Here is a 25,580-nt window from a genome sequence, read left to right as displayed (position 1 = left end):
AGGTCACGGAGCCCGGGGGTTATGTGAAGGGGTGAGCGGACCGCAATAGCGCCTTTCACAGGCACTATTGGCAACACAAGGTATATGAGAGAAACCTTGTTTCTTAATATAATTTTGATGTGTCTATGAATACTAACTAGTGAATCGCCCCTTTAAGCTTCAACAGTAAATCTTGGTAAAAGTGAAGCTTCATCCCAAGAGTAAATTAGCACTTTCTTTGTGCTTTTCTGTCATTATTAATGTTAAATATTCTCAAGCCTGTATCTTTGATATACAAATGAGCCAGAGCAGGAAATTAATATTCAGAACAATTAAAATCTATGTTGGCTGACGGGTTATTAGAATATTTCTTAATCACGGTCAACCCATCTTTTAAGCTTTAAGGAATCTAGGGCAGCTTGCTATCTCTGCGTAGATAAGGTTTTTAAAGGCTTTTTTTTAAGGAATAGATCCCATGATTAAATGAAATAACGTAGATCAAACAATTTTCTCTGATTTGAATGTGTACGCTGGAATAGCTTGTTTCATCCCAAATATGTGATTGAATATATCTGCAGTGTATAATGCTATTGGGAAGGAAATTGTCCAGACTTAGTTTAAAATTTGGCAAAAGAATCAAAGGAACTGGCCCAATATTACAGCAATGATGTCAGGAATGGAACAGATATCTCCTATTTTACAAGGAAATGTTCCTCCATAATTAAATAAAAAGTAATAAAAAGAAATAATAGGATAATACATTGTGGATGAAATGAACAAGAAATATTCTGATCTTAAGTCTTATCTTATCAAAGCTTAAAGGGAACCAGACAGGCCCAAACCATTATCACATTATATGTAACTAGTGCTGTTTTCTAATGTTCACATTAAAAGACCAAAAACAGGTCTGGTCCAGGTAGTCATGTCACGGCAGAGTAGAACGGTCATACAGCTATTGGCAATGTATTTACATGCATTGGATAGGCGCTTTTAGGTAGTGACAAGGGAGCACTAAAATGCTTGAATCTTATCAAATCGAGCAGGTTGGACATTCGAACGGGATTGATTCGAGTAACAAGTGTAATGGAAATCAATGGGAAACTCTAGCATTTTTCCAGAAGACGCCACCCAGGAGGGCTGGTGGGGGGGCAGGGCAGGAAAATCACTGAAATGGATGGAAACACCACTCAAGTTGTAATGGGAACAGCATGAGGAAGATGCCTGGACACATCTGTGACTCTCAGGTCGCTGCTGGGAACAATGTTGTCTCAGTATTATGCCACTATCACGGACTGACAAAACATACAAAACTGAAGAGAAATTGTTTTTTACAGGAAAAAATGTTTAGAAATATTCTTTCTTGTATAATAATTTGTATATAGGGCAACATAAAAGAGCCTAAATATAAATGCCTCCTCCACCCCTTAGGCTATGTTCACACATAGCATTTTTGCACTTTCTTATTGCTTTCACTGTTGATGCTGCAAAAAAGCTGCAAAATGCTGAAAGAGTTGACACCTTTCTTCATTCAGAAATGCAGCAGTTTTGCACTTCAGTAAGGAAAAACAAATATTTGTGTGCATTAGATTTATGAAATCTCCTAGCTTTTGCTGGTACTGTAAAAAGTTTTTAATTTGTATAAAGCACATCATAAAACGCTGCAAAAAAATGCAACGTGTAACCATAGCCTTAATAGCTAGACCATCTGTCATAGTATTTCACTATCGCCTATGAGTACAGTAGATGACGTAGTAGAGAAGTAATGAAAACTACACCCAGGGTAGTCACCAGTAAATGTAATTTTAACATTTTGTTACCATATCTGGGCATGTGCTGTGTGTGATATCGTCAGACACATCCTGTTTAATTTCTCAAGGAGGGCCTCTGACTCTCACAAACCCTTGTAGGACAATGCAAGAACTTCTAAAAATTAGAAAGGAAAGGGACTCCGATACACCTTGTATTAGACATTAAGGAGGGCCTCATGCACATTCTGTTGAAATTTTTAGGTAGTGGGACTCTAAAAGGTGCTTTACACGCTGCGACATCGCTAACAATATATCGTCGGGGTCATGCCGTTAGTGACGCACATCCGGCGCCGTTAGCGACATTGCACCGTGTGACACCAAAGAGCGACAATCAACGATCGTAAAATCGTCAAAAATTGCTGATCGTTGACACGTCGCTCCTTTTCATAATATCGTTGGTGGTGCATGCCGCTAGTTGTTCGTCGTTCCTGTGGCATTAAACATCGCTGTGTGTGACACCGCAGGAACGACGAACATCTCCTTACCTGCGTCCACCGGCAATGAGGAAGGAAGGAGATGGGCGGCATGTTCCGGCTGCTCATCTCCGCCCCTCCTCTGCTATTGGGCGGCCACTTAGTGATGCCACAGTGACATCGCTATGACGCCGAACGCACCTCCCCCTTGAAGGAGGGATTGTTCAACGGTCACAGCGACGTCGCTCACAAGGTATGTGCGTGTTACGCTCCCGTAGCAATAATGTTCGCTACGGCAGCAATCATCAAATGTCGTACGAACGACGGGGGTGGGTGCTATCGCGCACGACATTGCTAGCTATCGCTAGTGATGTCGCAGCGTGTAAAGCACTCTTTAGACTCCTAAAGCCTATGCACTATGTGCAAGGGCTGCAACAAAATAGAAGGATGGACTGCAATAAACACTGGAAGACACGTAGCGGAGGGCCTCAGAATACAATTTTTTCCTATTGTTAAGAAATGGAACGCCTAGACTAGCAAAGTCCATGTATTATGTGCAAGGGCTGCCAAAAATTAGAAGGAAGAACTGCAATACACCCTGGAAGACATGTAGAGGAAGGCCTCAGAATAAATTTTTTTAAGGCGTAGGACTCCAAAACTAGTAAAGCCTATGCATTATGTCCAAGTGCTTTCAGAAATTAGAAGGAGGGACTGCAATACACTCTGAAAGACACATATAGGAGAGTCTCAGCTTTTAATCTATGCAAAGTTTGATAACATTGTATTAGAGTCATATGACTGAGCCCTGCTCTGTCCCCCTATGATCAGTATTGTTATGTATTCTGATTACAGTGGGGGGAAAAAGTATTTAGTCAGCCACCAATTGTGCAAGTTCTACCACTTAAAAAGATGAGAGAGAGGCCTGTAATTGACATCATAGGTAGACCACAACTATGAGAGACAAAATGAGAAAACAAATCCAGAAAATCACCTTGTCTGATTTGGCAAGATTTTTTTTGCAAATTATGGTGGATAATAAGTATTTAGTCATCTAAAAACATGCAAGATTTCTGGCTCTCACAGACCTGTAACTTCTTCTTTAAGAGGCTCCTCTGTTCTCCACTCATTACCTGTAGTAATGGCACCTGTTTGCACTTTTCAGCATAAAAGACACCTGTCCACAATCTCAAACAGTCACACTCCAAACTCCACTATGGTAAAGACCATAGAGCTGTTGAAGGACACCAGAAACAAAATTGTAGACCTGCACCAGGCTGGGAAGACTGAATCTGCAACAGGCAAGCAGCTTGGTGTGATGAAATCAACTGTGGGAGCAATAATAAGAAAACGGAAAACATACAAGACCACTGATAATCTCCCTCAATCTGGAGCTCCACACAAGATCTCACCCCGTGGGGTCAAAATGATCACAAGAATGCTGAGCAAAAATCCCAGAACCACATGAGAGGACCTAGTGAATGACCAGCATAGAGCTGGAACAACCGTACCAAAGGCTACCATCAATAACACATTACGCCGCCAGGGACTCAGATCCTGCAGTGCCAGACGTGTTCCCCTGCTTAAGCCAGTATATGTCTGGGCCTGTCTGAAATTTGCTAGAGAGCATTTGGATTATCCAGAAGAGTATTAAGAGAATGTCATATGGTTTGATGAAACCGAAGTAGAACTGTTTGGTAGAAACCCAACTCGTCGTGTTTGAAGGAGACAAAATGCTGAGTTTCATCCAAAGAACACCACACCTACTGTAAAGCATGGGGGTGGTAACATCATGCTTTGAGGCTGTTTCTCTGCAAGGGGACCAGGGCGACTGATCCATGTAAATGAAAGAATGAATGGGGCCATGTATTGTGAGATTTTGAGTGCCAACCTCCTTCCATCAGCAAGGGCATTGAAGATGAAACGTGGCTGGGTCTTTCAGCATGATAATTATCCCAAGCACGCCGCTAGCAACGAAGAAGTGGCTCTGTAAGAAGTATATGAAGGTCCTGGAGTAGCCTAGCCAGTCTCCAGATATCAACCCCATTGAAAACCTTTGGAGGGAGTTGAAAGTCTGTGTTGCCCAGTGACCGGCCCAAAACATCACTGCTCTAGAGGAGATCTACATGTAGGAATGGGATAACATACCACCAACAGTGTGTGCCAACCTTGTGAAGACTTACAGAAAATGTTTGACCTCTGCCAACAAAGGATATATAACAAAATATTGAGATGAACTTTTGTTATTGACCAAATACTTATTTTCCTCTATCATTTTAAATAAAAATCTTTTTTTTTCTGTATTTGTTTTCTCATTTTGTCTCTCATATTTGTGGTCTACCTATGATGTCAATTACAGGCCTCATTTTCTTAAGTGGGAGACCTTGCACAATTGGTGGCTGGCTAAATACTTTTTTCCCCACTGTATGTGTTGTTCCCAGCACCGACAATAATTCACTGATCAGATGACATTTCCTCCTCAATATAAATGGCCCCTTGAGTGAAACAGCATATGTCATGTAACTAGTTAAACAAGTATGACACAACAAAATACCAAAAATCATTAATTATTAAATTCATAAAAAATTAGTATGCATTCTTGCAATATATATTTTTCGGGAAATTTGCTGAAGTTGGATATCCCCTTATTATCTCTGTGTACACAATTGTACTGTGATTCCTGTGCAGAGACAATTTATAAGTATCAAATGCAAATAAATAATGAATATGTTTAGGACATTTTCATATGAAGGTTATTGATGTTTTGCCAATCTCACAGAATAACAGAGAGATGTAATTTAAAGCCCTGCGCATAATCTGAAATATTCTGCACAGTACAGCAGCTGCACTATGGATCTGAATGTCCATAAAATAACCTCTGCATGATTTTGACTACCCAGCAAAATTTTAATGATCTGCTAAATCTCAAGGTCTCTTACATTCCCCAGGTCAATTTATTTTTAACAGAAAATTGTGATCTAAACAATGAATAGCAGCCATGCTGGCAGAATAATATACAGTAGAATGGATTGCCCTTGTGAATCTCCTTACCCTTCCAAACCTCGGTTCCTTTTATCTTTCTGCAATTTATCTGTCTGGTAAATATTAATGTACATAGAAAAGCTATCAGTCTCCAAAATATGACTATGTACGGCAGAGATTGATGTCCACACGTACTGTTGGATTACAGTTTTCTATAAAGGACATTTGTGATTGTTCTCTGGCTTTTACAGAAATGTTGGAACAGACTAGAGACAGCCAGCATAAGGCAGCATTCTTTGTGAAAGCAAATCTGGAACTAGCTTGTCCAGTTATATAAAAAAGGTCTTCTTGTTATCTAGAAAGAGCGCCACTTTTGTTCAGAGACTGTGACTGGTAATGCAGCTCATCACCAATCAAGAATCCTCTTTATTACTAGAGATGGACAAGAACTAAAAGATTTGAATGCTTGTTACTGAAATTGAGCTGATGAAATGCTTGGACGAGTAATGAGCATTATGGAAAGTCATTGATTTACCTGATAGGGGCTCCGCTCACATACAGCCTGCCATAAAGAGAGCATTTTTTGGGGGGTTGGGGGGTTTGGTCACACTATGTCCGAGAACGTTGTTTTATTTCCTGGGAGAGCTATTCAGAGACTGCTCACATCATGCAGTAAAGCAAGCACATGTGTTGTGTTCGTTGTGTCACGGATGAAATAGCCGAGCACCCGTGATATTCAGCCGAGCTCTCTGCGAGTACCCAAGCACGATGAAGTAACAAGCAGTGATGAGCATGCTCGCTCATCACTATTCATTACCTTTAAATACAATGGCAATTCTATCCTTTCACTCTGTTCAGTTTTATTATACATCTTATTAAACTGTTTAATTATTGGTTTACTCCACATGCAAGGGGTATTTTTTTACAACTCTGAGTTATGAAGTCTGGTGCTGGTCATATATAGCATTACTAAACAGAACATTTATTCAAATAATATATCCATACAAGTGCTGTGAGTCTACAAAACCTGCAAGTTATTTCCAATATGACAAGGTAACCCCTATCTGTCCCCTGAGAACGGGGCTTTGCAGCCCTGTTTTCATGGCCATGACTTGCGGTGCCACTCTTGCTCTGGGAACTTCTGTTGTGTCCTCCTGCATTCGGTCATCTTGCTATTGTTTATTCTGTGTTGGGTCATTCCCTGCATTTGGTCGGTTACCGGCTGTGGGAGGGGCTTGCTCTCATGCGCCGCTTTCGGGCAATTGCTCTGCATTATCTTGGAGCGTTCGTGTCTGGAGCGGCACCAGTCGTATTTACTTGCTAAGTTGTGGTAAGCTCCCTGCTTCTGTTTTTTGCTATTGATCTCAGCTCTCGACCCCAGACTGACCCTTGACTTGAATCTGCCTGCTCCCTCTGACTTTCCGTTCCCGTCTGGCTCCCGACTTTGTCTTTCCATCCTGACTACTCTTTTGTCTGCCCCCTGTGGTTGTACTGTCTCACCTGGTTACATGAACTCCGACTTGTTACACAACTTCGCAGGGACGTTTCACCTGTCTTATGCGCAACTCCATTCATTATGATGGAAAAAGACGAGTACAGCTCTCCGGTATTTCCTATACATTCACAAACAATGAATTGAGTGGAGATCGAGCATGCGTATAACCACACTATTCAAGATGGGACTCTGCAGAGCCTCATTCTCATGTTTTCAGAGCCCCTTTCTCAACAGATAGTGAATTATTTCTTATTCTGGGAATAACCTTTTAAATTACTTGTTTAGAGCATCAGCTATGTAATAAAGATATTTACATGGCTCTCTGCAAATTACCAATATCTTCATCATGCTTGAAACATGGCAGCTACTTCTCCTACCAGTGCTTCTTAGACCACATGCACACACTGAGTATTTGGTGAGTATTTTTTACCTCAGTGTTTGTAAGCCAAAACCAGAAATGGGTAAAAAAAAATGCAGAAGTGGTGACATGTTTCTATTATACTCCTAGTTTGGGCTCACTCATATACTAAGGTAAAAAAAAACTCACCAAATTCTCAAGATGTGCACGTAGCCTCAGACTGCCAAAAGCTGTGCAACAGAGACTCAGGAGACATAAGATCAACATGATATAATATTAAGATGGTGAATGTTTGCCTGCTGAGAACTATAAGGAGAGACACGATTAATCCGATGTAGCTCACGGTCAGCTTCCCCCCACCCAGCTTCATTTGACTGATAGGAGAGACCTGTCAATTAACTAGAGTGGTATGGGAAGAAGCCGACCAAGGACCATGCTGGACTAGTCATGTCATACCCTATTGTAACCGTCCAGCGTTTCAGAGTAAAACATAACTGGCAATTGTACCTGCAGCCTCTGATTCATTCTGCCCGTAGTTTGTGCAGCATGAATCTAATGACCGGTTCCCTTTATACTCGATTTTAAGGAACATTTGTGAGTTTAGCTGACTGCACATGACTCGCCCACCCCAGGGCTATGGGACACCCGGTGCCGGGCCGGACTAGTCCGGTGGTAGTCAGTGGTGGCTGGGCCCGGCTCCGTGGCCCTGGTGGGTGTCAGTTGAATATGTGGCTGATGAGTTAGAGTTAATGTTCGTGACGCCACCTGTGGTATGCGGCTATTAAGCCGCCGCTGTTATGGGAGAACTCCGGGGTGATGTTATGACAGCTATGATGGTACTGCTCCCCACAGGTGGAGCGATGCCCCGGGATACCGTTGGTGCCCGTGAAAGTCTATGGTGTTGTGTGGCTAACACGGTGCAGGGCCGACAGGCGAGGAAAGAACCAGGCACAAACAACAGTCTCTTTACCTTCTCCTCTTTTACTCTGGGAACAGTCCAGTCCTGGGAGACCGTTACAGGTGGTGATGGGGATCCGGTCGGCCTGGAAGTACTTGGGATGATCTTTCTGGCCAGCTGAGTATGAGGCCTACTCCTGTACTTTGCTTTGTGATGATAGGACCCTGCTTCTCTGAATCCAGCAATGGCCCTCTTTGCTGCTGGGACTGATGGCACGTCCCTTCTTTCTGTAGGTGGCTGCGCAGACCCTCTCTCTGGTGCTTCTCCGCTGGAGTCCACACCGGGCCCTGATGCTGCAGCTGTACCTTGGATCTTTCTGGGCCAGGGGCTTACAGCTCTCCTGCCCTTCGGACTCGGCTACCAGGGACGGATTTTATACCCTGGCAACCACAGACTCCGATGTCTGAGTCTCTCTGCTGCCTCTCAGCTATTCCTGCTTCTCTGGGCCAAGCTGCTCCAGCTCTAGGCCCCAGATTCACAGGACAGCTCACTCTGCGTCTGTTCACTTCCACTACTCCCTTCAGACTGGCTGCACTTCCTCCCTCTGGTCAGGTAGAGGAAGGCTCCCTGGAATTCCAGGTTCAGAGCTCCCCCTGCTGGCCGGAGGGAGAACTGTGTTGGGTGTTAAACCTGCTGGCCAATGGATCTCCCAATTACCTCCAGGCTCAGCATTAACCCTTTGGGAGGGCAATGCTGCTGTGGCGACCAGGTCCTAGGGCGCCACACTCCCCCTTAGTTAAATTCAGTACTCCCGGACTGTGGAAACAAAACATAACATGTCATACATTTCATCCCAATATGGGAGGCACATTATTTTTAACGTTACAACTTCAGACAGTACTATAAGAGTCCAGTGTGGCTCCCTGCCGGGTGTCCATTACACTGCTCCATGGGGGACCCGCCGCGATCAAACCCCCAACGTAGGCTCTGGGCGTGCGTCAGAGCATTGATGACCCCACTCTATGCACGCCGGACGGGTTTTTCTTCAGGGGTGTTGAGCACACTGGTGCTAACTATAAACAATTTAGGTGTTGGCCACCCATAGTCCAGTGGCCCAATTGTCCATTTTCGCAATCACAAAAAAAAACATTTTGTACACGACATTACAGACTTTTCACATAACTATTTACATTCTAATAAATACTCTTTCTTTATATAGTTGATTCCCTATACCTTAGAGGGGGTTGTCCCCGAGTGCTGCGTTGAGACCTGCGTAGCTCTGGTGTTTGTCCCTGACTACTTAGTGTGTCTCCTATCTCAGCACTACCGGTAGGCCTAACCCCAATAGGTATGCATGATGATTGCCTATGTGGTCTAGGAGTCGCCAAGGGTATGACAGGTTCACCACTGACAGGGGGTTGATCCTCCTGTTCCACTGCTGGCGTGTCACCGCGTGTCGAGGCGGACGGTTCTTTGGGTGGATCCGGAACCTGTTCTGTTTCTGGCTCGACCAACTGTGGGAACGTCAGGACCGGTACCACTACGGCACCATTTATGCGGGTCCAAGTCTTGGGGAATTTGCCGAGGATCGTTTGTATCATCTCTTCCCCTTCTTCTCGAACTTCCTCCACTTCCCTTTGAACTTTGCACCGCTCAGGGCACGTCTTCAGGCGGTCTCTGGATATTGCTTGACAAGTCTTGCCTTCGTCCTTGCTTATGAGGCACACCTTACTGTTGTCAAAGTTGGAGGGGATAATGGTGTAGGGCTCGTTCTCCCACTGATCATCCAATTTATGCGTCCTCCGCTTCTTCTTGAGGACTTGTTCTCCAGGTGCTAAGGGAGTTGCTGGGGCCGTTTGATTGTACTGCTGCTCTTGTCTTGTTCTGGCTTGAGACAGGCTCCTCTCTACGCATTCCTGGACCTTACGGTACTGCTGCTGCCGTTCTGTATCCCAATCCTCTATTTCTTGAACCGCCTCAGGCGACACAGTCCCCATCTCAAAGTCTACAGGCAACCTGCCAGGTCTGGCTCGCATCAGGTAAGCGGGGCTGCAGTTGGTCGAATTTACTGGGATATGGTTGTACAGGTCGACCAGATCTGGCAGCTTCTCTGGCCATTGGTTCCTTTCTTCCAGAGGTAGAGTCTTCAGCATATCAATAACCACATGGTTCATTTTCTCGCACAGTCCATTGGTTTGGGGGTGGTACGGTGTTGTTCTGATTTTCTTACAACCGTACATGTTACAAAACTCTTGGAACACCTCCGCCTCGAACGCAGGGCCTTGATCGGTCAGTACCCTTTCCGGATAACCGTGAGGCCGGCAAAAGGATGCCTGGAACGCTTTAGCTGCTGTTCTGGCTGTCTGGTCCTTCACAGGCACTACTACCAGGAAACGAGAGTAATGGTCCACAATTGTGAGGGCGTACACATAGCCTGACCGGCTTGGTGTTAACTTCACGTGGTCCAGGGCCACCAACTCCAGGGGCTGCTTCGTAACAATTGGCTGTAGGGGAGACCTTTGGCTGGCATCATCCTTCCGCCTCAGGTTACACGGGCCACAGTCTCGGCACCACTTCTCGATCACCTTTCTCATGTGCACCCAATAGAACCGATCACGGAGTAGGGCCTCCAACTTCTTCCACCCAAAGTGGCCTGCGTTATCATGATAAGCTGCTAGGACCATTGGAGCATCCCTCTGCGGAACCACGATCTGCCAGACAAGTTCATTTGTTCGCCAGTTGACGTGTCTCTTGCAGAGCTTGCCTTGGTAGGTGAACAGTCGTCCCCTCTCTTTCCACAACTGCTGGGCTTCTTCTGGAGCATCTGGACCAAGATGAGTCTCAGCTTGTGCTAGCTTTTCTTTGACCAATCGCACCGCCGGGTCACCGTTCTGTGTCTCTTCCCAATTATGGTGGAGTAATGGGTTAACCGGGACCTCGTGTTGGCTCGAGCGCTTCACTCCCACAGCATGCTCACACTGGGAAACGCCCTGATGATGGAAAGCCGGTAACTCTATCTCTTCGAGTTCATCCAGGTCTTCTCCAGATTCGGGTAAGTGAGGCATTCTGGACAGCGCATCAGCATTGTTATTCTTCTTGCCAGCCCGGTACTTGATGGTAAAGTCAAAGTTAGACAGCCGGGCCATCCATCGCTGTTCCAACGCCCCTAACTTGGCTGTTGCCAGGTGTGTCAACGGATTGTTGTCCGTGAAGATGGTGAACTTGGCCGACGCCAGATAGTGTTTGAAGCGTTCAGTCACTGCCCAAACAATAGCGAGGAACTCCAGCTTGAAGGAACTGTAATTTTCTGGATTCCTTTCTGTGGGCCGAAGCTTCCTACTGGCGTACGCTATCACCTTCTCCCTGCCTCCCTGCACCTGGGACAAAACGGCTCCCAGGCCCACGTTGCTGGCGTCTGTATACAGTACAAACGGCTGGCTGTAGTCAGGGTAGGCCAGAATTTCTTCTCCCGTGAGAGCCCCTTTCAGCTGGACAAAGGAGGTTTCTAGTTGGCTGCTCCATTCAAATGGAGGGCTCTGCTTCTTAGCCTGCTTTGGCTGGCCCACCAGGAGATCTTGAAGGGGCGCTGCTATCTTGGTGAAACCATCAATGAACCTTCGGTAGTAGCCCACCAGCCCAAGGAACTGCCGCACCTCCTTTACCGTGGTGGGTCTTGGCCAGTCCTTGATTACGGTGACTTTCTCCGGATCAGGTGCCACACCTTCTGCGCTGACCACATGACCCAGGTACTGTACCTTTGGCTTCAAGAGGTGACATTTGGACGGCTTGATCTTCAGGCCATATTTTGACAAAGACTCGAACACTTCTGCTAAGTGCTTCAGGTGGTCTTCATAAGTCTTGGAGTAGACTATGACGTCATCCAGGTACAACAGCACGGTTTCGAAGTTGTGGTGGCCCAAGCAGCACTCCATCAACCGTTGGAATGTCCCTGGGGCGTTGCAGAGCCCGAATGGCATGCAGTTGAACTCGCAGAGGCCCATCGGCGTCGTGAATGCAGTCTTCTCCTTGTCCGCCTCTGCCACGGGAACCTGCCAATACCCACTGGTGAGATCCAAGGTGGAGAAATAGTTAGCTGACTTTAAGGCTGTTAGTGACTCCTCTATTCTGGGTAGGGGATAAGCATCTTTATGTGTAATGCGGTTAATTTGCCTGTAATCTACACACATTCTCATTGTACCATCCTTTTTCTTTACGAGCACTAGTGGAGCTGCCCAGGGGCTACAACTATCTCTGATAACCCCAGCCTCCTTCATTTCCCGTAACATTTCTTTGGCACGCTGATACTGTGCGGGGGGTACAGGGCGGTATCTCTCTTTAACGGGAGGATGATCACCCGTGGGGATTTGATGTTTAACCCCTTTCACCTGCCCAAAATCTAGGGGGTGTTTGCTGAAGACCCGCTCGTACTCCTGTACCACCCGGTAAACCCCATTCTTTTGGTGTGAGGGGGTGGAGTCGGTGCCCACATGTAAGTTTTGGCACCAGTCTTCCAGCTGCCCCTTGGAGCCCTTGTCTTCCGCCTGGTCGGACGGGATCAAGGGTTCCACTGCTTTGATGGTGTTGTTGCTGACAGTGTACAGTTTTGCTACAGTGGCGTACCGGGGCAATTTGGCTTCCTCCTCCCCACAATTCAGGACACGGATGGGCACTCTCCCCTTGCGGACGTCTGCTACCCCTCTGGCTATCAGGACTCCAGGCCTACTGTCGGAATACACCGGTTCTACCAAGGCATGGTAATCCTGACCCTTGAGGCCTATTGCTGCCCGACACCATATCAACATTTCACTTCTTGGGGGTATTGCAATGGGTAGGGGGTCACTTACCCTCACACTGCCAATTTCTCCTCCGGCCAGCTCCACCTGCTGCCTCCTCATCAGGGCTCTGATCTCCCTCTGTAGGGCACGCTGCTGCCCGGAGCTGGCAGTTTCAGACGCCTGCTGCAACAAAATTATCACTTCGGCAATACAATTTTCTATCACATTTGTACCAATGGTTACCAGCGGGTCAGATTCTTTGCGATCAATATCTACAATTATCATCCCCTGACATGGCAATTCCACCCGCCCCACTTTAATGGTTACTTCTTTATACCCAATTTGAGGTAAGGGCTGACCATTACTGGCCACAATTGTTAAATCATCATCTGGGCCATGGTCAATGTCTGAATCAGCCCAATATCTTTTGTACAGTTTATAGGGGATGGTCGTTACCTGGGACCCAGTATCCAGGAGGGCATTCAAAGGGATCCCATCCAGCACAATAGGAAGGACCGGTCGTCCTCCCACATACTTGCTGCGGCTGGGGGTTGAGCCGGGCTTCCTTACACCTGGGGGTCGGCTCCTGGCCCCAGGCTCGGCCCATTTAAAGGACAGTATCGTGCAATGTGGCCCGCCTGGCTGCAGCGGCGGCAGATCGGTTGTCCCGTTGAATCATACCGGTCTGTGTCTCTGCCTCGGGTCGGCGGAACCCTCCTCTGTCGCATCCATGGGACGTCATCTGGGCTGGAGTCCAACCCGATTTTTGCAGGCGATGGGGTCACTTGTAGGGACTGCACGATCTTGGCAAGGGCAGCTACAGTCTTGGTCAGCTCCTGGAACTGCTGTCTGAGCTCTGCAGTGGGATCCTTATCCAGGGACTGCGCCTCAGCCCCTGCAGTGGCTCGTGTTGCAGGCACCACCCCGGGGTACGTGATAGCAAGAGGCCGGAGGGGCACTGGGTCATTCGGTGTAGATTCTCTCAGTACCCGGATGGCCTGGTCCTTAAACTTTGCAAAGTCCAGAGCAGGGTTCTGCAGGACCATGATACGCAGCTGGGTCCTGTGGGCATCTGACAGGAGCCCCTCTATGAACTGCTCAGTTAGGAGTTTGTGTTCTTCACGTACACTCTCTGGGTCCACTTGTTTAACCGCTTTCAGGGCCTCCTGCAGGTTTAAGGCATAGTCCCTTATGCTGTCTGTGGGCCGCTGCTTGCACCCAAAGAATCTCATCTTTATCTCTGCTGCGGTGCGGGTGTCAAAAGTACTCTTTAGCTTGGCCAGTATCTGGGTTACTGTCCCTTTATCTGTATCAGGCCAGGACTTCACTTCACGCTGGGCTGCGCCGGCTAGCTGTCCCATTAATATGCCCACCTTCTGGCTCTCAGTCAGCGGATACACCCGGAATAAGCTGTGCAGGCTTTCTCTGAAGTCGCTCAAGGTATGGGACTCCCCGGAATACTGCGGCAGCCATTCTGCGCCCGGTATGTACGGCATGGTGATCGGCATTACCGGCGCTACAGCGGGGGATGGGGCGACGGCGACAGGGATCGCTTCGGCGGGCGCTGCGGCGTCTCGGGCTATGGCAGCCACCTGCCCTCCCTCTGCGTCGGACATCTTCCTCCCCCTTAGTGAACCTTACCAGGCTCCGTTCACTTTTCAAATTTCCTTCCGGGTCGCGCGGGGTTAACAGCGCTCTGCTCTGATGGCGCGCTCCCTTCGCGCTCTTTGTCAGGCACGCCCCCCTTCTTCCTGCGCTCAGTGAGGATAATGGCGGCGGCAGTTTTCAAACAGTGAAACACGCAGTAATACAGTCTTTAAAGCGCAATTATTCAGGCGCACAGTACCCGGTGGAACCGGGCACGAAATCCTGTTCGTGACGCCAAAAGTGACTCGCCCACCCCAGGGCTATGGGACACCCGGTGCCGGGCCGGACTAGTCCGGTGGTAGTCAGTGGTGGCTGGGCCCGGCTCCGTGGCCCTGGTGGGTGTCAGTTGAATATGTGGCTGATGAGTTAGAGTTAATGTTCGTGACGCCACCTGTGGTATGCGGCTATTAAGCCGCCGCTGTTATGGGAGAACTCCGGGGTGATGTTATGACAGCTATGATGGTACTGCTCCCCACAGGTGGAGCGATGCCCCGGGATACCGTTGGTGCCCGTGAAAGTCTATGGTGTTGTGTGGCTAACACGGTGCAGGGCCGACAGGCGAGGAAAGAACCAGGCACAAACAACAGTCTCTTTACCTTCTCCTCTTTTACTCTGGGAACAGTCCAGTCCTGGGAGACCGTTACAGGTGGTGATGGGGATCCGGTCGGCCTGGAAGTACTTGGGATGATCTTTCTGGCCAGCTGAGTATGAGGCCTACTCCTGTACTTTGCTTTGTGATGATAGGACCCTGCTTCTCTGAATCCAGCAATGGCCCTCTTTGCTGCTGGGACTGATGGCACGTCCCTTCTTTCTGTAGGTGGCTGCGCAGACCCTCTCTCTGGTGCTTCTCCGCTGGAGTCCACACCGGGCCCTGATGCTGCAGCTGTACCTTGGATCTTTCTGGGCCAGGGGCTTGCAGCTCTCCTGCCCTTCGGACTCGGCTACCAGGGACGGATTTTATACCCTGGCAACCACAGACTCCGATGTCTGAGTCTCTCTGCTGCCTCTCAGCTATTCCTGCTTCTCTGGGCCAAGCTGCTCCAGCTCTAGGCCCCAGATTCACAGGACAGCTCACTCTGCGTCTGTTCACTTCCACTACTCCCTTCAGACTGGCTGCACTTCCTCCCTCTGGTCAGGTAGAGGAAGGCTCCCTGGAATTCCAGGTTCAGAGCTCCCCCTGCTGGCCGGAGGGAGAACTGTGTTGGGTGTTAAACCTGCTGGCCAATGGATCTCCCAATTACCTCCAGGCTCAGCATTAACCCTTTGGGAGGGCAATGCTGCTGTGGCGACCAGGTCCTAGGGCGCCACACACAAATCACAAAAATCAAATTTCAGAACTGTAACCTTGCACTGCTAAACGAGATAAAGTATCTATTCATTTGAGAATTTAATTATTCAACGTTACTATATTTAGTGACTGCAATTATGTAAAGATGAGCACCCAGACAGATCAAAGCAGTATATTAAATATTAAGTATTGTATTAAGCAATATCATGTTTCATATCCATTATCAGCAGCAGAGTGTGCCTCAATGCATTTGGTAAGAACGCAAAGAATTATTACATTACTGGAAGTGCTTCCTATAAATTAAATATACTCCTACACATTTAAGAGTATATCTCAGCTAAGAAGAGCCAGGTCTCTCTGTAATTACTGATTTGTGCTTTAGGCTTATATTTAAAAGATCAAAAATGCTGATGTAAATGATCGGTTGCACTTATAAATGCTTCATGCAGTTTTGTATTGTTCCAAGTCATATAAATTTTAAAAAAAAAATTAGGCAACTTTGTAAGTTATCTTTATTGAAAATATCTAATGAATTTATGAATACAGCTATTCATAAAAAAAGTGTATTCAGTGCACCTCCCATATGAAAACACACGTGGAAACACAAGGTATGCAAAAACATGAGATCCCGGTTGGAGAAGTATAAGAATGTAGTCAGAGAAAAGTAGGTCCAGCTCTCGGTCTTCAAAAAGGATTAAGATAAAAACATTATGCAATGCATAAAAACCATACACACCAGTTCAAAACACGTAAGTAGGTTATACTCTTTCTAGGATGTAGTGTTTTGATGTTTTTATCCTAATCTTTTTGGGAGACCAAGTCCTGGACAACTCACTTATTTTCCTCTGCCTACACAAAGCTTTTGTGCAAGCCTACAACTGTAAGACAGGCATACAGTAAATATGCATACAGTTAATATATAATCATTGGGATCCCTAAAGGTCTAAAAAATCTGGAAAGAGCAGTAGTATGCATGCATTTCTCCGTTTCACATCTCCTTCACGGGAGCTACATTATTGCGTGGAAGAAAGGCCTGTCAATCTAATTCCGTGTTATGCAAAGAAAACCTGATGGAAAGTACAACTAAAGGAATTCATTATAATGCTGGAAGATTTACCCATAGGCCGGAAGGCACTCAACAAGCTACTGGGGAAAAAGCGATGGTCGACCTAAGAATGATTAAGTCTTATTATGTGCTAGGTTAGAAGCTGAACGAATGTCTCGGTGGTGATATCGCTTGGTCGAAAAGGTAGATCAAAGTTGCAAACATATCATAAAGTTCGAAACTTGGAATGTATGAACCACAAACAAGGTAAACTCAACATTGTCAAAGCCAAAATGGACAGCACAGGACTTAACTTACTCGAAATTACCAAACTAAGATAGACCGAATTCGGACATTTCCAGTCAAATGAACATTGGGTCCACTATTTTGGCAATGATAAATGAAGATGAGATGGTGTCACTTTCATTCTCATCCTAAAATTTTGCAGACACTGTCCTGAATTACAATGCAGTAAGTGATAGTCATCTCCATACGACTACAAGGAGCGCCAATCCACGTGACAGTTATACAAGATTACTAATCAATAACAATGCCAAGGAGGAGGACTTTGAACTATTTTACTATCACATTCAAGAAGGAACCAATAAGACACCAAAACAAGACTTATTCATCATGGGACACTTGAATGCCAAGGTGGGACAAGGCAAAAATTGAACCGTTGTTAGAGACTTTGGACTTGAATAAAAGAAGGCTGGAGGAAGATTCATTAACTTTTGTATGACCAATCAATTGTCCATCATGAACACCATCTACCAAAATCACAAAAGGAGACTGTACACATGGACGTCACTGTATGGGGCCTATAAGAATCAGATTGACTACATACTGTATGTGTTCACCGAAGATTAAGGTCATTAATCATTACAACAAAAACAAGACTAGGAGCTCATTGTGGAATGATCATGAACTTTTGACAGTAAAGATTCAAGTCAAGCTTCGCAGACAGGCTGGACAATATGTAATTTCCAACTTCAATTTGACCAACATAACTGAAGTTATTTGGAATGGTCTGTACAAACGATTTATATCACTGGACACGGATGAAAGAAAGCCTGAGGAATTATGGGCACATATAAAGACTATTATTACTGAAGAAGCCAGAAAGAAAATAAACAAAAGGCAGAAGAGACCCCCGCAGCCATGACTAAAGGCTACTTTACACACTGCGATATCGGTCCCGATATCGCTAGTGTGGGTACCCGCCCCCATCTGTTGCGCGACACGGGCAAATCGCTGCCCGTGCCGCACAACATCGCCCAGAGCCATCACACATACTTAACTGTCCGGCGACGTCGCTGTGACCGGCGAACTGCCTCCTTTCTAAGGGGGCGGTCCGTGCGGCGTCACAGCGACGTCACTGAAGTGTCACTGAACCGCCGCCCAATAGCAGCGGAGGGGCGGAGATGAGCGGGGCGTAACATCCCGCCCACCTCCTTCCTTCTGCATAGCAGCCGGGAGGCAGGTAAGGGGAGCTTCCTCGTTCCGTTCTGCGGCGTCACACGCAGCGATGTGTGCTGCCGCAGGAACGAGGAACAACTTCGTTACTGCTGCAGTAACGATTTTTAAGAATGGACCCCCATGTCGCCGATTAGCGATTTTGCACGTTTTTGCAACGATGCAAAATCGCTTATCGGTGTCACACGCAACGGCATCGCTAATGCGGCCGGATGTGCGTCACAAATTCCGTGACCCCAATGACTCCGCATTAGCGATGTCGCAGCGTGCAAAGCCCCCTTAAAAGAAGAAAAAGATCATCAAAGAAAGATGACTGGCAAAAGGTAGCAAGCAGGAGGTAGACAACTTTAGTAAAAGATTAAAGAGAGCCATTCGAGCAGACAAAGAACTTTATTTCCAAAATATATGTACTGTGAGGTAGCGTGGTCGGCTGCGCAGCAGAAGACACGGGATCCAGGCATTAAGGTTCACAGCACACGGTTTAATGTCCAAAACAAAAGTCCACAACAAGATACATGTGCCTCTCCAGCAGAGAACTCAGGGAGTTCTGTTCACTCCCTCACACCCGGCACACCTGCCCTTGTTCCTGATTCCATTTAACCCTTCCTTCAGCCTGTAGGGAAACAGCATTAACCCTAGAGTGGATTTACTTTCTATCATGGAGTGAGCACAACCGGGGCGAGACATACCGGCCGTCATAGATAACCCCGGTCACAGTCTCACATACCCCCCCCCTCAGTTCAAGCGTGCGGGGTTGAACTCCCGCCATCAAACACGGGCCGCGGGACAAGGCATCGGCGTTGCCCTGCAACCCACCGGCCCTATGCTCAACCGTAAACCGGAAGTTCTGCAGAGAAAGGAACCACCGGGTAACCCGGGCATTCCGTTCCTTGGCGGACCTCATCCAGACCAGTGGAGAGTGATCCGTCACCAAGCGAAACTGCCGTCCCAGCAGGTAATAGCGTAGGGACTCCAAGGCCCACTTGATCGCCAGGCACTCCTTCTCCACTACGCTATAATTCCGCTCGGGAGGGGTGAGCTTCCTACTCAAGAAGGTGACGGGATGTTCCTCCCCCTGAACCACCTGAGACAGCACTGCCCCCAGGCCGACCTCTGAGGCGTCAGTCTGTACTATGAACTCCTTCCGGAAATCAGGGTGTACAAGAACGGGCTGTCCGCACAGGACCTCCTTCAGGGCCCGGAAGGAGTCCTCGGCCTGCGGAGTCCAGCGCACCATGACGGACTTCTTGCCTTTGAGAAGGTCCGTCAAGGGGGCTGATAGTCCCGCAAAATCCTTTACAAACCTCCTGTAGTACCCCACGATACCCAGGAAGGCCCTAACCTGCTTCGTGCTCAGGGGTCTAGGCCACTTCTGGATCGCCTCAACCTTGTTAATTTGGGGCTTAATCACTCCTTGGCCTATCACGTAGCCCAAGTAGCGGGCTTCCGTGAGTCCCAATGCACATTTCTTGGGATTGGCTGTCAATCCGGCTGTTCGAAGCGCGTCCACCACCGCTTGTACCTGTTCCAAGTGGGTCTGCCAATCGGAGCTGTAAATAATGATGTCATCCAGGTACGCTGATGCATACGCCTGGTGGGGTTCCAGCACTAAGTCCATCAACCTCTGGAACGTGGCCGGAGCGCCATGTAACCCAAAAGGCAAGACAACATAGTGGAAGAGACCCTCCGGCGTAACAAAAGCGGTTTTCTCCTTGGCGGACTCCGTCAGTGGCACCTGCCAGTACCCCTTGGTCAGGTCGAGCGTGGTAAAATATCGCGCCTGTCCCAGCCTATCAATCAGCTCATCCACCCGGGGCATGGGGTAGAGATCGAACTTGGATATTTTGTTCAATCTCCTAAAATCATTGCAGAACCTTAAGGAGCCATCGGGTTTTGGAATTAGGACAATCGGACTAGCCCATTCACTCCGGGATTTTTCGATGACCCCCAGGCGTAACATTGTCTTTACTTCCTCCGATATGGCTTGTCGTCGAGCCTCCGGTACCCGGTATGACTTCAGGCGTACCTTCAGGTGGGGCTCGGTGACAATATCATGTCGTATCAGACTGGTCCTACCGGGCAGCTCGGAGAAGACATCGGGGTTCTGCTGAACCAACCGTCTGGCCTCTCGCCTCTGAGTCTTGGTGAGGGCTTCTCCAATCCTTACTTCCGGTTCGTCCTCTCCGGAGGTCGCTGGAGCCGGATGTGAACGACCCGAAGAGGAGGGAGGTGGGGAAAAAACAGCCATCAGGCTTTCCCGTTCCTGCCAAGGTTTTAATAGGTTGACATGGTATATTTGTTCAGGTTTCCGCCTACCGGGCTGCAATACTTTATAGTTAACCACCCCTACTCTTTCCTTTATCTCGTAGGGGCCTTGCCACTGAGCCAGGAATTTACTCTCCGCCGTGGGGATTAATACCAACACCCGATCCCCGGGTTTAAAGGTCCGCACGGTGGCTTGTCTATTGTAGCGGCCGCTTTGCGCGGCCTGAGCCTCCTGTAAATGCTCCTTCACAATTGGCATGACCGCGCTTATGCGGTTCTTCATACCCAAAATGTGTTCAATCACACTTTTATGGGGGGTGGGCTCTTGCTCCCATGTTTCCTTTGCCAGGTCCAACAATCCCCGGGGATGTCGCCCGTATAACAATTCAAAAGGCGAAAACCCCGTGGATGCCTGTGGCACCTCTCGTATGGCAAACATCAAATAGGGAAGCATCATATCCCAGTCTTTCCCGTCTTTTGAAATCACCCTTTTGAGCATGGTTTTCAGGGTTTTATTGAAACGCTCGACTAAACCGTCCGTTTGAGGATGATACACAGACGTACGCAACTGCTTGATCTGGAGTAGCCGGCATAGCTCTTTGGTCACTTTAGACATGAATGGGGTCCCCTGATCCGTAAGGATCTCCTTGGGCAACCCCACCCGGCAGAACACAGCAAACAACTCCCGAGCTATAAGCTTTGCTGCAGTATGTCTGAGAGGTATCGCCTCGGGATACCGGGTGGCATAGTCAACGATCACTAGGATGTGTTGGTGCCCTCGAGCGGACTTTACGAGGGGCCCCACCAGATCCATCCCTATCCGTTCAAAAGGGACTTCTATAATGGGTAACGGTACCAACGGACTGCGAAAATGGGTCAGGGGTGCGGTAAGCTGACACTCCGGACAGGTTTCGCAGAACCGTTTTACCTCCCCAAAGACCCCGGGCCAATAGAACCTTTGCAATATTCGCTCCTGCGTTTTCTTGACCCCTAGGTGGCCACTCATCAGGTGTTTATGAGCCAAGTCGAGGACCCGCCGGCGATGCGGCTGGGGCACCACCAACTGTTCTACCCCCACGCCCCGTATTTCATCTACCCGGTAGAGTAAATCCTGCTTAAGAGCGAAATGGGGGTACCTTACCTGGGCACCGGGCAGCTGTGCCACCCCGTCAACTATTGTCACCCGACTCCGGGCATGTATTAACGTAGGATCCTGGAGTTGGGCTGTCCCAAACGTATCCGGAGACGCCTCCAACTCCGGGATGGGCTCGACCATCTCAGCCTCTCCTGCCAATACCTCTAGGGGTGACCTATCGGGTTCACACTCTGTCCCTATCATGGTGACCCCTACGGCAGGCGTCCCAGATTCAGGATTGTAGGGCTCAGGTCCCGGACTGTCCAATATCTGAGGGGACTTAGGGGGTCCCCTCCATAAAGTCCAAAAATAGGGCAGATCCCTTCCTAGGATCACGTCATAAGGAAGAGTGTTAAGAAGTCCCACCTCATGTTGCACCTGACCGCAAGGTGCTGTGATGGTGACAATCCCCGTGGGATAGTCTCGGCGGTCCCCATGTATGCAAACCACCCCCACGGTACGTCCTGTGGCCTTTACTTTGGCCCTCAAGGTGGATCGCACAGGGGTCACTAAGCTTCCGGAATCCAACAATCCTGTAACCGGACATCCATTCACCTGTATTTGGCACAAGTGGGGCTCCGTCTCTGGGGAGACCAGGTCAGCGGTACACACCACCTGAGCATACATTGAACCCCGCCGGGTAACCCCACAATCCATGGGCTCCGTGGTGAGTGGACACTGGGCTTCCATATGTCCCACCCGCTGGCACCGCCAACATCTAATGGGGACGGAAACCCCCTTGACGGGTTGTCGTTTAGGGTACGGAACCTTCCGGACCTCAGGAATGGCGGCCGCAGCCTCAGACGGGACGGTAGGGGACTCCTGCACCGTTGTCAGCGGTGGGTCCTTGGCCCTAGGCTTGGAGGGGCCGGACCGACGGGCGGTACGCAAAGTCTCAGTGTCCCGTATCAAGTCCTGCGTAGCCACATGCCGCTCTACCAGGGACACTAATTGGTCCAGGGTACTCGGGTCACCCTGTCCTACCCACCGTTGAACGGTGACGGGTAAAGTGCACACAAAACGATCCACTACTACCCTTTCCACCATTTGCGCCGGGCTCAGAGTGTCAGGCTGCAACCATTTTTTTACAAGATGCAACAAGTCATAGGCCTGGGAGCGTACGGGTTTGGCTTCCTCTTAGAACCACTGATTTACCCGCTGAGCCCGCACATAGGTATTCACCCCCAACCGAGCCAGTATTTCGGCTTTCAGGGTCACATAGTCAATGGCGTCCTCGGTACAGAGGTCCAGGTACGCTTTTTGGGGTTCCCCCGTCAGATAGGGCGACAATACCTCAGCCCACTGGGGGGTCGGCAGCTTTTCCCGCTTGGCCACCCGCTCAAACACCGCCAGGAACGCTTCCACATCATCCCCCGGGGTCATCTTTTGCAACGCTTGTCTCACCGCTTTCCGGACGCTGCCGTCGTCACCCGGTCCCGGGGTTGTTGCTGCCGGTCCGGCACGGATCGACTTGGCCAGGAGAACCATCTGTTCTTGGTGCCTTTTTTCTTGCATTTGCAAGGCTTGCTGCTGACGTTCCAACGCCCGGAGCAGGTGTGCATTGGTCTGTTGCTGCTGTGCATTAGCCTGTTGTTGCTGTGCATTAGCCTCTTGTAGCTGTGCATTAGTCTGTTGCTGCTGCCTTAGTATGTCCTCCATGGCGTCGCCGGGTTTTGGCTGTAGTATAGCCGCTCGAATCCAGGACATGTGCTACTGGGTCACCAGGAATGGATGCTACACCTCACCGGCTCTCATACCCGCATTCTCCACCATATGTGAGGTAGCGTGGTCGGCTGCGCAGCAGAAGACACGGGATCCAGGCATTAAGGTTCACAGCACACGGTTTAATGTCCAAAACAAAAGTCCACAACAAGATACATGTGCCTCTCCAGCAGAGAACTCAGGGAGTTCTGTTCACTCCCTCACACCCGGCACACCTGCCCTTGTTCCTGATTCCATTTAACCCTTCCTTCAGCCTGTAGGGAAACAGCATTAACCCTAGAGTGGATTTACTTTCTATCATGGAGTGAGCACAACCGGGGCGAGACATACCGGCCGTCATAGATAACCCCGGTCACAGTCTCACAGTACAGAGATAGAAAACAAATGTCTAAAAGGCAAGAACAGGAAAGCAAACCAAAGATCAAAAAGATACGACAAAAAGTTTCAACCAAAAGTGGGAATATTAAAAGACGCAAACAGAAACAAACTAACTGAGCCAAAATAGATCAAGGAAAGATAGAAACAGTACACAGAGCATCTCTACAAGACTGACTCATTGTTATGGGAAGAAACTGAGAATGGAAATGATCGTGAACCGAATATCTTGGAGGACAAAGTCGTTGGTGCAATAAAGCTTCTGTCAAAAAATCAAAGCACCTGGTTGGGACAATATTCCAAAAGAGCTAATAAGTCTTCGTAAGAAGCAGCTGATCTCATCACATGCCTGTGTCAACAGATATAGACATCTGGTAAATGAACCAAGGACTGGCCAAGATCGGTGTTTATTCCTATTTCGAAGAAGGGAGATGCTACCAACTGGAAACTATTGGACTATTGTGCTCATGCTTCATGCCAGTAAAATACTATTAAAGATCCTATAAAGACTCTACAGCCTTACATTGCCAAAGAACTGCCAGAGGAACAAGCAGGATTCAAAAAGGCAGAGAAACAAAAGATATAGGTTCTGAAGATCGCTGGATCGAGCTGCTTGAAAGAAATTGTCAAACCATGCACCTGACAGAGCAGAAATCTTTACATTGGTTCAACAACAATTCATTTTGTTCAACATGGAGAAGTAGATTACCCATATGGTGAGCTACAATGTGTGTTATATATTTACAGACTCGCTAGAGGAAAAAGGAATTTTACATGCCAGAAATGCAAGCTTGTGACTCTGTTAGAGGAAAAGGTGCAAAGTCTTCAGGAAAGAAAAGTTACACTGAAGCTTATCAAAGAAAATGAGGATTTCCTTGTCAAAGCAGAATCATTTCTTCAAAATGTTGCAAGAGAAGAACTTTTCAGCGTTCCTACAGAAGCTATTGACAAGCAAAAATTTCTCTTCACAATGTTCAAACAGAAGCACCTTTCAGTGTAGCTGCAGAAGTAGAGAAATGGCAGTATGTGATCAGAAGAAAAAGGATGATGAGGAGGTAGTCAGCACCCATACCGCTGAAGAACCACTAGTAGGCTCTCAGCAGGACAACTACGAAGATGTACATCAAAAAAGTGATTTGCCCACAAAAAAACACTCCAGTAAGCAATCAGAAACCTTTTGAGGAAGAAAAAGGAGCGCTGTGAAGAAGCGGAGAGTGGTGGTCATGGGGGGTTCCCTACTGAGAAACAGAAGCTGCTATCTGCCAACTGGATATCACCTCATGAGACATGTGTTGTCTTTCAGGTGCCCAAATCAAAGATGTCTCTAATAGGTTATCAAGACTCTTCAGTGCTGAAGACTCCTACTAATACAGGTAGGAAACAAATGACAAAGCAAAAAAAAATTAAAAATGAAGTGAACCAATTCTGTAGTGGCCGCTCTCCCCGTAGTAATGATTTTAAAAACAAAAAAAAAATAGATAAAAATTCTTTAAAAAACAAATTTAATTTTTTTTTTTTTGTATTTGTATTATTTGATAAATCTTATTGATAGTAATTTTATTGATAAATGCTTACAGTGTTTTTCGTTTTATGATTTTTTTAAGTGATTTGTTATTTGTGGATTTGTTTTTAATGAACCACTAGAGTTGAAGTGAACTAAGAAACTGATTATACAGCTGTGGTTATATCCACACCCTTATTTGAATACCAGGTAAATTGTATTTATTTTTTTATCTATAAAGTAGAGTGAGAGGCATTTTTATTTAGATACCTGAGGAAGGCGGTTGTTCCCGCCGAAACGCGTTGGATCCGTTTTTTATTTCCGTATGTTGGAGTAATAAATTCCATTTGAGGACAAGAGTTTTTAAAATCATTACTACGGGGAGCGCGGCCACTACAGAATTGGTTCACTTCATTTTTAA

General features: G+C 47.6%; 1 protein-coding gene across 2 annotated transcripts in view; it reads left to right on the top strand.

Annotated features, from left to right (window-relative positions):
* Positions 1–25,580, top strand: part of SCG3 (secretogranin III) — a 94,576-nt gene that overhangs the window by 29,739 nt on the left and 39,257 nt on the right. The window lies entirely within an intron of this gene.

The sequence above is a fragment of the Anomaloglossus baeobatrachus genome, chromosome 4 (genome assembly GCF_048569485.1).
Source record: "Anomaloglossus baeobatrachus isolate aAnoBae1 chromosome 4, aAnoBae1.hap1, whole genome shotgun sequence".
In the NCBI taxonomy this organism is placed as follows: Eukaryota; Metazoa; Chordata; class Amphibia; order Anura; family Aromobatidae; genus Anomaloglossus; species Anomaloglossus baeobatrachus.
This window is presented reverse-complemented; position numbering and strand designations above follow the sequence as displayed.